We start from the raw sequence: 17,204 nt of genomic DNA on the forward strand, positions 1-17,204 counted from the left end.
CACAGTGCCCCAACATACAGTGACACAGTGCCCCAACATACAGTGACACACAGTGCCCCCCACATACAGGGACACACCCACAGTTTCCCCCACATACAGTGACACACACAGTGCCTATATATACAGTGACACACAGTGCCCCCACATACAGTGACTCACACACAGTGCCTCTATATACAGTGACACACAGTGCCCCCAAATAGTGACTCACACAGTGCCCCCACATACAGGGACACACCCACAGTGCCTCTATATACAGTGACACACAGTGCCCCCACATAGTGACTCACACAGTGCCCCCACATACAGTGACACACACACAGTTCCCCCACATACAGTGACACAACAGAGTGCCCCTACATACAGTGACACACACTGCCCCCCACATACAGTGACACACACAAGGCCCCCACATACAGTGACACCACACAGTGCCCCCCACATACAGTGACATACACAGTGCCCCCCACATAAAGTGACACACACAGTGCCTCCACATAGTGACACACTCACAGTGCCCCCACATAGTGACACCACACAGTGCCTCCATGTACAGTTGCACACACACAGTGCCCCCCACATACAGTGACACACACAATGCCCCCCACATACAGTGACACATACACAGTGCCCCACATACAGTGACACATACACAGTGCCCCACATACAGTGCCGCACACACTGCCTCCCACATAGTGACACACACACTGCCTCCCACATAGTGACACACACACACAGTGCCCCCACATACAGTGACACACAGTGCCCCCCACATACAGTGACACACAGTGCCCCCCACATACAGTGACACACAGTGCCCCCCACATACAGGGACACACAGTGCCCCCACATACAAGGACACACAGTGCCCCCACATATAGTGACACACACAGTGCCCCCGCATACACTGACACAGTGCCCCCACATGCAGTGACAGTGCCTCCACATACGACACACACAGTGCCCCCACAGTGACACACACAGTGCCCCCCACATACAGGGACACACCCACAGTGCCCCCCACATACAGGGACACACCCACAGTGCCCCCCACATACAGGGACACAACCACAGTGCCCCCCACATACAGGGACACACCCACAGTGCCCCCACATACAGGGACACACACACGGGACACACACACAGTGCCTTTATATACAGTGACATACACACAGTGCCCCCCACATACAGTTACACACAGTGCCCCACACACAATGCCCCCCACATACAGTGACTCACACACAGTGCCCCCATATACAGTGACACCACAGTGCCCTCACATACAGTGACACACCCACAGTGCCCCCATACAGTGACACATACACACAGTGCCCCCCACATACAGTGAAACAACACATTGCCTCCACATACAGTGACACCACACAGTGCCTCCATATACAGTGACACACAGTGCCCCCATATACAGTGACGCACCCACAGTGCCCCCTCATACAGTTACACAGTGCCCCCACATACAGTGACACCACACAGTGCCCCCACATAGTGACACCACACAGTGCCTCCATATACAGTGACAGTGCCACCACATAGTGACACACCCACAGTGCCCCCACATACAGTGACACACACAGTGCCCCCCACATACAGTGACACCACACACAGTACCTTCACATAGTGACACCACACAGTGCCTCCATGTACAGTGACACACACACAGTGCCCCCACATACAGTGACACACACACTGCCTCCCACATAGTGACACACACAGTGCCCCCCACATACAGTGACACACACAATGCCCCCCACATACAGTGACACATACACAATGCCCCACATACAGTGACACACCCACAGTGCCCCCATACAGTGACACATACACACACAGTGCCCCCCACATACAGTGACACACACAGTACCCCCACATACAGTGACACAACACAGTGCCTCCACATACAGTGACACACACAGTGCCCCCCACATACAGTGACACACACAATGCCCCCCACATACAGTGACACATACACAGTTCCCCACATACAGTGACACACCCACAGTGCCCCCATACAGTGACACATACACACAGTGCCCCCCACATACAGTGACACACACAGTACCCCCACATACAGTGACACACACACTGCCTCCCACATAGTGACACACACAGTGCCCCCCCCATACAGTGACACACACAATGCCCCCCACATACAGTGACACATACACAGTGCCCCCATACAGTGACACATACACACAGTGCCCCCCACATACAGTGACACACACAGTACCCCCACATACAGTGACACAACACTGCCTCCACATACAGTGACACCACACAGTGCCTCCATATACAGTGACACACAGTGCCCCAACATACAGTGACACACACAGTGCCCTCCTCATAGTTACACATAGTGCCCCCACATACAGTGACACCACACAGTGCCCCCACATACAGACACCACACAGTGCCTCCATATACAGTGACACAGTGCCCCCACATACAGTGACACACCCACAGTGCCCCCCATACAGTTACACAGTGCCCCCACATACAGTGACACCACACAGTGCCCCCACATACAGTGACACCACACAGAGCCTCCATATACAGTGACACAGTGCCCCCACATACAGTGACACACACACAGTGCCCCCCACATACAGTGACACCACACAGTACCCCCACATACAGTGACACAACACAGTGCCTCCACATACAGTGACACACACAGTGCCCCCCACATACAGTGACACACACAATGCCCCACACATACAGTGACACATACACAGTTCCCCCCATACAGTGACACACCCACAGTGCCCCCATACAGTGACACATACACACAGTGCCCCCCACATACAGTGACACACACAGTACCCCCACATACAGTGACACACACACTGCCTCCCACATAGTGACACACACAGTGCCCCCCACATACAGTGACACACACAATGCCCCCCACATACAGTGACACATACACAGTGCCCCCATACAGTGACACATACACACAGTACCCCCACATACAGTGACACAACACAGTGCCTCCACATACAGTGACACACACAGTGCCCCCCACATACAGTGACACACACAATGCCCCCCACATACAGTGACACATACACAGTTCCCCACATACAGTGACACACCCACAGTGCCCCCATACAGTGACACATACACACAGTGCCCCCTACATACAGTGACACACACAGTACCCCCACATACAGTGACACAACACTGCCTCCACATACAGTGACACCACACAGTGCCTCCATATACAGTGACACACAGTGCCCCAACATACAGTGACACACACAGTGCCCTCCTCATAGTTACACATAGTGCCCCCACATACAGTGACACCACACAGTGCCTCCATATACAGTGACACAGTGCCCCCACATACAGTGACACACCCACAGTGCCCCCTCATACAGTTACACAGTGCCCCCATATACAGTGACACCACACAGTGCCCCCACATACAGTGACACCACACAGAGCCTCCATATACAGTGACACAGTGCCCCCACATACAGTGACACACACACAGTGCCCCCCACATACAGTGACACCACACAGTGCCCCCCACATACAGTGACACCACACACAGTACCTTCACATACAGTGACACACACACACACACACACTGCCTCCCACATAATGACACACACACACAGTGCCCCCCACATACAGTGACACCACACAGTGCCCCCCACATACAGTGCCACACACAGTGCCCCCCACATACAGGAACAACCCCCTCAGTATAATTCACCTCCTTGTACTATCTGTGCAGGAGTCACATCATTAGCAGAGCAGGGGCTCTCTGTGTGCTGCTGCCCCCTGCAGGCTATATTTATTATATAACTACCATATAAAATGTAGCATGCAGCATCCACCACCAAAAGCTTACAGTGAACAGAGCTGGAGCGGCACCGCTCCGTACACCGTGACATGGCCAATCACGGATACTTCACCTCAGCTCTCGCATTGAAGTGCATGTGATCTGAGCTGCAGTAACCAAGAATGGCCACAATACAGTGTATGGAGATGTGTATTTCCAGCTTCCGTACACTGTGAGCTTCCGGTGGCCGAGGCTCCAGGTATAAGCTGAGCAAAGAGGATGTTGGGTTTGAGACCCCTTGAGCCAATATTGAAGGTTTTTTTTTACAGTTTTGGAGAACCCCTGACCCACTGCTTCAGTCTTTTTTGTTCTTTTTTTTTTTTAACTTTAATTTTCTTGCCCTCCTCAGGTCCAGCAGGGCCAGCACTGAGGTTTCGCCACTGCTCCCTTTTTTATCGGTATGTACATTCATTATGTAAAAGAGGGGGCAGGTTCACAGAGGGATCAGTGACCTGTCAGCAGTCTGCATTATGATTATCTAATCAGAGACCACATGAAGACCCCCCACAGGCCGCCCCGGAGCACGAGCATATCATTAACTCAAAACTGAAAATAAAGATTAAACAACAACCACAAGACGGATTTCATCACCAGGTATCAGTGAAACCAGTATAACAGCGCTGACCTGACACTGTCTGTAGGTTACTGTACACAATCCCGCTGACAAGTTCCCTTTTTTTTAACTGTAAATTTTTATTAAGATTTTACAAATTTTAACATATGAAATTAAATCCAGACAAACAATTACATTCAGAGGCACAGAAAATAAAGGAAATTACAAACATTGGGCAATGCATAGGGCAATGTAAGGAGAATCACCCTAAAATAATATGATGTTCAGATGCAATCCATAAGCTGAACCCAGGGGAATTAGATCTACCGAACAAAGTTAGGCATCACAAATCCCAACATTCCTCAAACAGTAAAGTCCTAAATACAGCCTCTTAAGGCCCCTTTACATTTAGCGATGCGCCAGCGATCCCAACAACGATACGACCCGGTCAGGATCGCCGGTGCATCGCTAAATGGTCGCTAGTGAGCTGCCACTCAGGCAGATCTCACAGCGATGCAGCAGCCGTTACTTACCTTTCAGACTAGGCGATACTGACGTCCTCCCGTCCGCGTCCACGTGTCGCTCATCCGCGCCAGCAGGAAGCGCCCGACGAGAAATGGAGCTGCGCGATCAGCGACAGACAGCGGGGGAGCCGGTCGGAGGTAAGTATCACACATAGCGATATCGCTAGCAATATCGCTGCTGCGTCACAAAATCGGTGACTTTACAGCGATATCGCTATGTGTAAAACCCTCTTAAACCAAGCACTTAGATGATGACCTATTCTTTCCCTTGAACCCAGAAGTAATCCCATGGAGCCCAAACCTAATCAAAATGATCCACTCTCGCATTCAAAAGAGCCGTTATGTACTGTTCAAAAAAAATAAAGGGAACACTTCCATTTGCAACAAGCTGTTTGTGTTCCCTTTATTTCTTTGAGCAGTATACATTCCGTTCTCCAGTAGACGTTGTTATGGGCAGCACGGTGGCTCAGTGGTTAGCGCTGCAGCCTTGCAGCACTGGGGTCCTGGGTTCGAATCCTACCAAGGGCAACATCTGCAAGGAGTTTGTATGTTCTCCCCGTGTTTGCGTGGGTTTCCTCCGGGTACTCCGGTTTCCTCCCACACTCCAAAAACATACTGATAGGGAATTTAGATTGTGAGCCCCATCGGGGACAGTGATGAAAATGTGTGCAAACTGTGAAGCGCTGCGGAATATGTTAGCGCTATATAAAAATAAAGATTATTATTATTATTATATGAGAGAGGGGAGATTTGCCTCCAGCTGAGAGCTATCAGGCACCTAGCTGCTGTGAGATTGTGTAATAGCATCTTGGCCGAGTTCTTCCTCATTCTCTTGGGAGTAAAGCCCCCTTCACACATAGCGATATCGCTAAAGCGTCACCGATTTTGTGACGCAACAGCGATATCGGTAGTGATCTCGCTACATGTGACACTTACCTCCGACCCGGCTCCCCGCTGGATATCGCTGATCGCGCGAGAACGGGATCATCCATTTCTTGTCGTCGGCTTCCTGCTGGCGCCGACGAGCGACTCCATGGACGCGGGCTGAAGATGTCGCCCTTGCTGAGTGTGACAGGTGACGACCGCCGACCGCTGCTGCATCGCTGGTGAGATCTGCCTGTGTGGCAGCTCACTAGCGACCATTTAGCGATGCACCAGCGATCCTGACCGGGTCGTATCGTTGTCGGGATCGATGGTGCATCGCTAAATGTAAAGGGGCCTTAAAGGGAAGGTGCCGCAATTTTATATAATTTGCAAAAAAAGAGTAAGTAACAAAACATGTTGTTTCAGCAAATGTTGTACTAACCAGGATTTATGGTTTGTTTGTAATAATGTTTTAATGTAGCCACTGGGCGCTGCCATCTTGATTTGCAGATCTGTGGAAGACTCATACAGTCTGCAAATATGGCCGTCCCTGGACATAGGAGACTGCGTCGGCTCCCGACCCCACCATGCAGCCTCATTAGCAGAGAACTGGGCACGCCCCTGTGGGCTGCACCATTCACTGCTGTAGGTGTGGCTGGGCGCCATTTTACTGTAGCCCAGTGCTATCTGCTGAGCTCCACGTTCTGCACTGTGCTTCCTGCTCCAGCTCCACTGTCCTCCTGCTCTGTCTCCGCCTCCCCACTCACACACAGCCCCAGTGATCTCCGGTCTGACACCTTCCTTTTTATGAGAGCTTTTATGGCTGTCTGAGGACAGTGACATATACAGCCCATAGTCTAGTGTATAATTGGGGGGGCGGGGCTGGAAGTTTCACCAGTGTGGGCATATCTGTAATACTGTCTTGTGTGATACTGCCTGCTGAGCCGTGTATCTAATCCTCTCCTGTGTGATGCTTCCTGCTGAGCCGTGTATCTAATCCTATCCTGTGTGATGCTGACTGCTGAGCCGTGTACCTAATCCTATCCTGTGTGATACTGACTGCTGAGCCGTGTATCTAATCCTCTCCTGTGTGATACTGACTGCTGAGCTGTGTATCTAGTCCTATCCTGTGTGATACTGACTGCTGAGCTGTGCATCTAATCCTATCCTGTGTGATACTGACTGCTGAGCCGTGTATCTAATCCTATCCTGTGTGATACTGACTGCTGAGCCGTGTATCTAATCCTATCCTGTGTGATACTGACTGCTGAGCCGTGTATCTAATCCTATCCTGTGTGATGCTGCCTGCTGAGCCGTGTATCTAATCCTCTCCTGTGTGATGCTGACTGCTGAGCCGTGTATCTAATCCTATCCTGTGTGATGCTGCCTGCTGAGCCGTGTATCTAATCCTCTCCTGTGTGATGCTGACTGCTGAGCCGTGTATCTAATCCTATCCTGTGTGATGCTGCCTGCTGAGCCGTGTATCTAATCCTCTCCTGTGTGATGCTGCCTGCTGAGCCGTGTATCTAATCCTCTCCTGTGTGATGCTGACTGCTGAGCCGTGTACCTAATCCTATCCTGTGTGATGCTGACTGCTGAGCCGTGTATCTAATCCTCTCCTGTGTGATACTGACTGCTGAGCTGTGTATCTAGTCCTATCCTGTGTGATACTGTCTGCTGAGCCGTGTCTCTAATCCTATCCTGTGTGATACTGACTGCTGAGCCGTGTGTCTAATCCTATCCTGTGTGATACTGACTGCTGAGCTGTGTATCTAGTCCTATCCTGTGTGATACTGACTGCTGAGCCGTGTATCTAATCCTCTCCTGTGTGATGCTGCCTGCTGAGCCGTGTATCTAATCCTCCCCTGTGTGATGCTGTCTGCTGAGCCGTGTATCTAATCCTTTCCTGTGTGATGCTGACTGCTGAACCGTGTATCTAATCCTCTCCTGTGTGATGCTGCCTGCTGAGCCGTGTATCTAATCCTCTCCTGTGTGATGCTGCCTGCTGAGCCGTGTATCTAATCCTATCCTGTGTGATGCTGACTGCTGAGCCGTGTACCTACTATCCTGTGTGATGCTGACTGCTGAGTCGTGTATCTAATCCTATCCTGTGTGATGCTGCCTGCTGAGCCGTGTATCTAATCCTATCCTGTTTGATACTGCCTGCTGAGCCGTGTATCTAATCCTCTCCTGTGTGATGCTGCCTGCTGAGCCGTGTATCTAATCCTCTCCTGTGTAATGCTGCCTGCTGAGCCATGTATCTAATCCTATCCTGTGTGATGCTGACTGCTGAGCCGTGTACCTAATCCTATCCTGTGTGATACTGACTGCTGAGCTGTGTATCTAAGACTATCCTGTGTGATACTGACTGCTGAGCTGTGCATCTAATCCTATCCTGTGATACTGACTGCTGAGCCGTGTGTCTAATCCTATCCTGTGATACTGACTGCTGAGCCGTGTGTCTAATCCTATCCTGTGTGATACTGACTGCTGAGCCGTGTATCTAATCCTATCCTGTGTGATACTGACTGCTGAGCCGTGTATCTAATCCTATCCTGTGTGATACTGACTGCTGAGCCGTGTATCTAATCCTATCCTGCGTGATACTGACTGCAGAGCTGTGTATCTAATCCTCCCCTGTGTGATACAGACTGCAGAGCTGTGTATCTAATCCTCTCTTGTGTGATACTGTCTGCTGAGCCGTGTATCTAATCCTATCCCGTGTGATACTGCTCTCCTGAAATACTCTGTGCTGCTGTCACCCTGCTGGTTTTATGTGTGATCTACATGGTGGTATGAACTATATGGCGGCATTATGTGTGAAGTATATGGCGGTATTATGTGAGAACACTATGGCAGTATTATCTTCTAAAAGTATTCTAGGGTGGTTCTGGCTGAGCACCTGCACACGGGTCAGGGGTAATAGGTGAAGTCAGTGGAGGGCTGGTGAGGCAGCTGACGAGAGGGGTCTCATTTTTACTGTATGGCTACATTTCCCCCAGCCTGCTTCTCAGCGTCACCCCGGACTGCGCCTGTCGCCTCGCTTTCACACCGCCAGGACAGGATCTGAGGAGGGGAATGGGGTCTTTGCATGCAAAGTCTGGATCAGAACAGGCCATCAATCAGCAGAAATGTTTCCTGGATTTCTGTGGTGCTGTCACCCTGCTCCTCCCCCATATATCTCCCTCTGTGACCCCCACAGACCAGCGCACTGCTCTCCTGAAATACTCTGTGCTGCTGTCACCCTGCTCCTCCACCATTTATCTCCCTCTGTGCCCCCCATAGACCAGCGCACTGCTCTCCGGAAATACTCTGTGCTGCTGTCATCCTGCTCCTCCCCCATATATCTCCCTCTGTGCCCCCCATAGACCAGCGCACTGCTCTCCTGAAATACTCTGTGCTGCTGTCACCCTGCTCCTCCCCCATATATCTCCCTCTGTACCCCCCATAGACCAGCACACTGCTCTCCTGAAATACTCTGTGCTGCTGTCACCCTGCTCCCAGAATCCTTCCTGCCTGCCATCCTCAGTGACCGAAGACCCCATTCCTCTCCTCAGATCCTGTCCTGGCGATGTGTGAAAGCGAGGCGACATGGACCTGATATATGGTGGAAGGAGCAGAGTGACAGCAGCACACAGTATTTCAGGAGAGCAGTGTGCTGGTCTATGGGGGCGCCCTGTTCGGTGCCAGGGATTGTACATAGAGCGCTGTGTTTTATACACATGGATGGACTGTCTGCTTGTCTGCTCCACAGAAATCCAGGAAACATTTCGGCTGATTGATGGCCTGTTCTGATCCAGACTTTACATGCAAAGACAGTCAGTAACTTTGCAGGCCTCATCACAATGACTGCTCACTGTGTTCCTAGATGTCATAGGTTTTTGTGCCAGATTTCAGTAGCTGCTCCCCCTAGTGTTAACAAGTGGAAATGCCAAACTTTTTAAAATTATTTTTCATATTTTGCAAAATTAAAAACAAATGATAATATTTTTAAGAAAATGTAGACATTAATTCTTTACATTTTTTCAATTGCTGAAAAAAAATTTTTTGGATGGCACCTTCCCTTTAATATTTAACAGATATAAAATTGGCTCCAATTCCACCTACGCATAGAGAACCCTGAAAATCAACTGTCTCACTTCCTCCCAAAAACCTGTGATCCCAGGACAAGACCTAAAAATGTAATACTGTGTGCCCACATCAGAACCACACCGCCAGCACACATTTGTAATTGAAGGGTTCAATCTGTGGAGGAGGTCAGGAGTACGATACCAGAACATTCTAATGTTCTAATATAAAATTCTAATTTTATATTGATTTTCCTTGTTAAGTGTGCAGATATAGGACTTGGCCGCTTTATCCCAAATAATATTCCAGCTTTGAGGTGATAGCCCCATTCTCAGAATAGACTCCCATTTGCATATGTAAGAATGTTTCAATTGTTGCCCACTCCGGGGAGAACTCAATATTTTATATATGTCCGATATCAATCCTTTGGTCGACAATACTCTCCTACAAATCCTCTCAAACGCCGTCGGTGGAGAGAGCCCAGTAGATCCATTAAGCGAAAAGGCAAAGTGTTTGATCTTTAGGTATTGATAAAATTATTTTTTGGTAATAGCATACTTGGACTTGATTTCATCAAATGTCAAGAGCTCCAGCGTATCCCCGTCTATAGTGTCCGCAAACCTAAATAAGCATGCAGAGGACCATGAGTGGGTCATCGCATGATCCAAACTGTTCAGCAACAAGGGTTGAAATATGAATGAAAGGATCAACTTTATTCTCATTTGCACAAGGAAAGACTAGAAGCAATGGGATGAAACTGAATGGGAGGAGACACAGATTAGATATTAGAAAAAACTTTTTGACAGTTAGAGTGATCAATGAGTGGAACAGGCTGCAACGAGAAGTGGTGAGTGCTCCTTCAATGGAAGTCTTCAAACAGAGGCTGGACAGACATCTGACTGGGATGATTTAGCGAATCCTGCTTTGAGCAGGGGGTTGGACCAGATGGCCCAGGAGGTCCCTTCCAACTCTACGATTCTATGATTCTATGATTAGCGAGTTAGGGGAGGCCAAAATAAACTTCCTCATACAAGAAATCGATATCTCCCTCGTAAAGTGTATGGGACCCAATAGACCCTCCGGAGATCTAATGGACTTATTTAACCATAAGGCCGGGGTCACACTGGCGAGGAATACGGCCGAGTGAGAGGCGAAAAAAGCACCCATTAGACACGGACCAATGATTCTCTATGGGGTCCCTCGCACCAGCCGTATATTTCTCATCCGTATTCTAGGCATGCTGCGATTGTCAGCGTACTACGGCTGTAGTACGCCAATGCAAGTCTATGGGTGCGCAAAAAATACGGATTACACACGGACCAGACTTGTGACCTGCGAGCAATACACAGGTCTTTTGGCTGGTGACAGGAAATGGGCCAATCCATCATCAGGAAGCCTAGACATGCAAATGAGCTCAAAAAGCACTCCAGACATCCCGGAAGTACGCCTCCATGGACTACAGCAGCAGCATGGCGTCCACTTACATAAATGTGGAGATGCTCATTGTCCTGGTGCAGGAGCGTCCCGAAATCTGGGACCAACGCGATGCCAATTATGCAAACCAGGCAAGAAAGGAGGCGTCATGGAGGCGCATCTGTCGCCAGATGTACCATGACTTTGGTGACCGACCACGTGAGGAGCAGCATAAAATTCGTAAGTACAAGGCAAAACATGAGTAACCTTAGCGCACAACAAAAAAGGAATATAGAATCAGCACCCCCCTTCCTGTGCATTTACTTTTTGCCTCATGAGGCCATTAGATTTGGATGTGACACGTGGATTCACACAGCCATAATTTGGGTTTAGGCCACAAGCTCCTCATCCTCCTAGACAAACCAATTACTAAGTGTAGCTAAAGAGACCCTGTGTATCTGCCCAATTAGATATGCCATCATGGGTAGAAAGCACACCCCAGAAGGCCCCATGCCTAGACTACTGTTAGAAAATGTTACCTCTCAAATATGTGAATTTGACAATATTTCCTGTCACATTGCAGTGGAAGATGTGATGAAACGCTGGCGAAGCATCCGGGACCAGTACCGCCGGGAACGTCAGCAGCGGTCCAGGAGTGGGGATGCGGGATACGTCAAAAGGAAATACATCTATTACGACCCGCTCTCCTTCCTCGCCCCAATTCTGGATCTGAGACCGTAAGTAGATACCTCACACCACATTACACAAATACTTTACAGGGCCAAAAATATTGATGTATTTTTGCCTCTGTTCTATTTCATAACAGAACTCAATCCAACCTTACGGATCAAGGAATGGCCTCAGAGACAGAGCCCATAATTGATCCTGTAGGGGATGAGGTGGGTGGCCCATCTTCTCCCCCTACAAGAAGGATGGCAGAAGATGAATCATCACAGGAGAACCCATTGGCTGCCCAACACACAACACCACCAGGACGGTCTGCTGCTGCCCCATCACCCATCCTGGAAGAGCCGGGCAACTTGAGCAGCAGCCCAACTGGCCATATCAGGGGATCCCCACAGGCTGCTGTTACATCTTGGCGAACACGAAGAAGGCGCCAGGTCACTGTTCAAGAGAGCAGGACCAATGTGGACACAGGGTGCTAAATTATTTATCTAGAGTAACTACAGATGATGGGGAGGAGGCCTACTCGAGTAGCCTGACCCTTTATCCCCGTGCCCTTACCCGTGAGGTCAGGCTCCGTATTAGGGGATGTTTTCAGATCCTGCTTGATGCAAGCACCCCCCCCCAATACCCCATATGAGCTTTTCGAATATCTGGAGAGGTGGCAGCTTTCCCCCAGAAATCTAATGCGCATGAGACCATCCACACAGATGCTTGCTCAAGCAGGGTCCGAACATCCTCTAATACGTGGGCCTACACCTCACCCCCTTCCTCCCCCTACCCAACCTTCCCAACACCAGCAGATTTCTGGCTCTAGCCAACCCCACCAATATGGCCACTTAGTCCCACCCAGTGTTGGAGGCTGGTCCCAACCTGGTTGGGGCCGACATGGCTATATTGGTGGGTATGAGCCACGGGCCTACCCGCCCCAACAAGATGCCCCTCAGCAGTATTACTATGGCCACTACCCCCAACAATAACAGGAGGAAGGTCACTACCAACAGCATGGGCAACAGTATGCACCCACACAGGGCGATGTTGCCCAAAGTAGTCAGCAGCAAGCACAGGCTGCTCCTCCGCCTTCTCCTTCCCCAACATTCCACAATTTATAAGTGACAGTAAACCCATACTGTATATGACTGTTGTTAATTGTTTTGATGGGAGGAGATGTCCAGTGTGTTTGAACTGGTGTTTAAAATCCCAAGGCAAAGTCCAAAAGAGGTTTTAGCCAGCAGCAACATGAGCTAAAACAGATACTAATAACATTTCTTATGACTGTTTTCAATTCATATGATTAAGACACCATGACAGGCAAGGCTACCTTATGTCTTTCTGATACATATTACATGTCTGTCAAAAATACAATATTTCACGGGGCTATACTGGCAAAGTCAAAGGATCAAAATAGAGTACTCACTTGAAAATGCATAGAAAAGGCGTGCTGTCCATATTCTCTTAGTCCAATTTAGGCCAGCTATCTATATTCCAAAATCAAGGCAAACAGCCTCAAGACCATCATGCTCTCTCTATGTATTATCAAGTCAGTCTTCTATTTTGATCCTTTGACTTTCCCAGTATAGTGCAGTGAAATATTGTGTTTATTACAGACATGTAATATGTGTCAGAAACGCGATAGGTACCCTTGCCTGTCTTGGTGGCTTATTAATATGGTTTGAAAACATTCATAATAAATGTTAGTATTATCTTGTGTAGCTCATTTTGATGATGGATAATTCCTCTTTTTTACTTTGTATTCCAAATGTGTACAGTTGCAATGTTGTTATTGCACTATGTATGTTGTAGGATATGTTAGTAATTTTGTTTGAACAACAATGTTGAAATATGCCAAAAGCCCAATTTGGGCCATTGCCCAAGTTTTTCATAGGGCAAGAATATGTTTGCCTTACAAAATTTAAAAAAAACTACAAAAAAAGGCAAAAATAAACATTGGCCAACTACACTTTATGTCTCTGTCTTAATTGTCCAAACCCATATCAAAATACGTGTACCAAATCAAAGCAACAGTCAGAGATTCACAAGGGGTAGAAATATATATATATTGACACACATCAAAGCAACATTGCCAACATAGATCCAGCATGCTCTTGCCAAGAAGGTTCCCCCTGAGGTGCCATAAAGTAATTCGTGAAATGATCACGCACATTGAGGCCAGAGATCGGTCTACGCTGATGGTTGATAGGTGGTCCGGCCTACGCACAACACCAGCAGAGGAGGAACAATCATGTATCCTGGTGAAGTTATGGAGTACCACACAGGCTTTCACTACTTCATTAACATTTGGTTCACTCAGCTGAATGTCAGACTGGAGTAGCCGCCATTTGGCACAAAGAATGCCAAAGGAACACTCCACCAGTCGCCAAGCACGTGATAGGCGCAAGTTACATATCCTGCGCCTGTGGTGAAGGTTGCGCCGGGGATATGGCCTCATGACTTTGCGCGTTAACTGAAAGGAATCATCTGCCACAAGAACATAAGGGACAGATTCTTGAGTGGAGCCTGGTAGCTGTCGTGGTGGTGGTAGATCAAAATGGTTGGTGCGTAGCCGCCGAGCCATAATGGAAGTATTGAAGACTCTAGAGTCTCCCGTTCTTCCATAGGCCCCAATGTCAACAATTATAAACTTGTATTGAGGGTCGGCCAGAGCCAACAATACTACAGAAAAGTATTTTTTATAATCGAAGAATTGGGAGCCAGAGTTCGGCGGATTACGCCCCCGGATATGTTTGCCATCAAGGGCCCCAATACCATTTGGAAACTGGCAGTCCTCCTCAAAGTCCCTTGATATCCTCAACCAGTCTTCCATCCTGACCTCGGGCATGACGACTTTATATAGTCTTGTCCATATTTCAATACATATTGACCTGACTATGCCAGAACACACACATCTTGCTGTGAACAATGAGTAAGTGATATTCAGTCCATATTCCACCCAACATTCGTGTCTGTAAGTTGAAACATATGTGGACTAAGATGAGGGCCTAAAACTTACTCCATGAAGGCAAAAATTCAACCTTTGCCCAACACATCATGAACATAGAGAATGTGGTTGTGTAGTACATACCGTATTGTGAGTACAAGTCGCTCCTCTGCAGATATAGCTTTGCGCATCCTTGTATCCTGAAAGGTTATCCAAGGGTGCAGTGTCTCCAAGAGTGTAGCAAATGTTGCAAGGCTCATGCGACAGTATTGGTAGAATTTGACAGGATGCTCCCACAGAGAATAATAGAGGCGGTGAAAATTACCTCTTGTGATTCGTTGCCTCAAAAGTGGATGTACCCACATGCGTCTCCTCCTCCGCGGATCCACTATCACTGGGTATGGTTGGCCAAAGCACCATGACAAAAGCCAGTTGAAGAGAACCTGCTCAGTTGTGTTGAAAGTCAGACTGTCTGACATGCTGCACATACCACAGCAACACACCTAGTGAAGGCAAGGTGACAAATGGACAGAATGGAGGCTGCCACCTGTTCCTGAGGCAATAAATACAGTGCAGGCTAATGTTTTAAATAGTTAGTAGGCCTCAAAACCGTTAAATGTCCATTTTGCAAGGCTACGAGAAAATCTCGCCATACGGATGCCATACGGATTACATACGGATGCTGACATGCGCAAAATACGCAACCGCACCTGGCTTACGGATGACCTACGGAGCACTATTTAGGGGTCATTCATCCGTATTACGCATGTAAACTACGGACCGTATTTTGCGCTGGTTAGTGTGACTCCAGCCTAATAGTGATTTCAGGTGTACCGGAGCCAACCACAATTTTTCTATTTCAGTCCACTTGCCCATAACGAGGCCCACGAGGGAATTCTACGTAGCTGAGCGGCCCAGTAATACTTAATAATGTCAGGGACTGATAAACCCTCTTGTGTTTTAAGGGAGACGAGGACATGCTTGGATATCTAATGACACCTGTCATTCCAAATAAACCTCAGCATAGCTGCTTGGAGGGATTTAAGTTCGCTCATGGGGAGTCTAACCGGTAAGGTCTCAAAAAATAAAGTAACTTAGGAAGGAACATATTCTCCGCTCACACGCTCTTCCTCCTTCTGACATCATTTCCTTTTACAATTCGCAGCGTTTGTGGCACCAAATCTGCAGCAAATAAGCAGTAAATACGCAGCAAAGACGCAAACCTTTTTACACCTGCGTTTTTGCTGCAGATTTGACTGACTCAATTGAAGTCAATGAATCAAAAACACTGCAGAAACGCAGAGAGAATTGACATGCTGTAGGAAATAAAACTCTGCAAATATGTACGGAAATTTGCTGATCATGTGCACAACACTTCAGGATTGTCATTGAATTACCTTCCATAAGTATTACATTGCGTTTTTGGACCATTTATGCACATTAAAAAACGCAGCAAAAACGCAGCAAAAACACAGTGTGTGCACATAGCCTTTAATTTACAAAACCATTTTTTTTTTAGAAACCACATTACATTTTAAATGACTTTGAGGGGCCTATATGACAGTACACAAAAGTGACACCATTCTAAAAACTGCACCCCTCAAAGCGCTCAAAACCACACTCAAGGAGTTTATTAACCCTTCAGTTACTTCACAGGAACTGATGCAATGTGGCAGGAAAAAAATGAACACTTATTTTTTTCACCAAAAAAAAAAATACTTTAGGCCCAAACTTTTTTATTTTCACAAGGGTAATAGGAGAAAAATGACCCAAAATTTGTTGTGCAATTTCACCTGTGCACTCTGATACCCCATGTGTGGGAGAAGTCTACTGTTTGGGCACATGGCAGGGCTCGGAAGGGAAGGAGCACCATTTGAATTTTTGAATGTAAAATTTGCTGGAATCATTAGCGGACATCATGTTTTATTTGGAGAGCCCCTGATGTGCCAAAACAGCAAAAAACCCACAATTGACCCCATTTGGGAAACTAGACCCCTCACAGAATGTATGTAGACACGTGGTGTGCACCTTGAACCCCCATGTGCTCATCACCTGATTATTATTGTGGAATCTCTCTGCTGTTTCTGGACGATTCTGCTTCTCTTCTGTCCCAGTTGCAGTTTTCAGGTCGTCTGAAAACTCTCGAGTGTCGGGTATTGACGTGTAAGACTCGTCTGAGTTTGTTGTGAGTCTGACCCCGGCCTAATTTAGAGCTGCACTAAAACTAATCACCAAATGCCTACACAACAGATAATCCACCCATGTGATATAGTCATACAGACAGCAGTCATA

The 17,204-nt window shown here is 48.0% G+C and overlaps 1 long non-coding RNA gene across 1 annotated transcript; it reads left to right on the top strand.

Moving 5' to 3' along the window:
- The first annotated feature begins 3,982 nt into the window (after positions 1-3,982).
- Positions 3,983-13,363, top strand: LOC141083356 (uncharacterized). The gene is made up of 3 exons (XR_012230695.1): positions 3,983-4,462; positions 11,874-12,027; positions 12,117-13,363. It is a non-coding gene; the product is annotated as an uncharacterized lncRNA (long non-coding RNA).
- The last annotated feature ends 3,841 nt before the right edge of the window (positions 13,364-17,204 follow it).

The sequence above is a fragment of the Dendrobates tinctorius genome, unplaced genomic scaffold (assembly GCF_039654945.1).
Source record: "Dendrobates tinctorius isolate UK_male_01 unplaced genomic scaffold, ASM3965494v1 ptg000020l, whole genome shotgun sequence".
Taxonomy (NCBI): domain Eukaryota; kingdom Metazoa; phylum Chordata; class Amphibia; order Anura; family Dendrobatidae; genus Dendrobates; species Dendrobates tinctorius.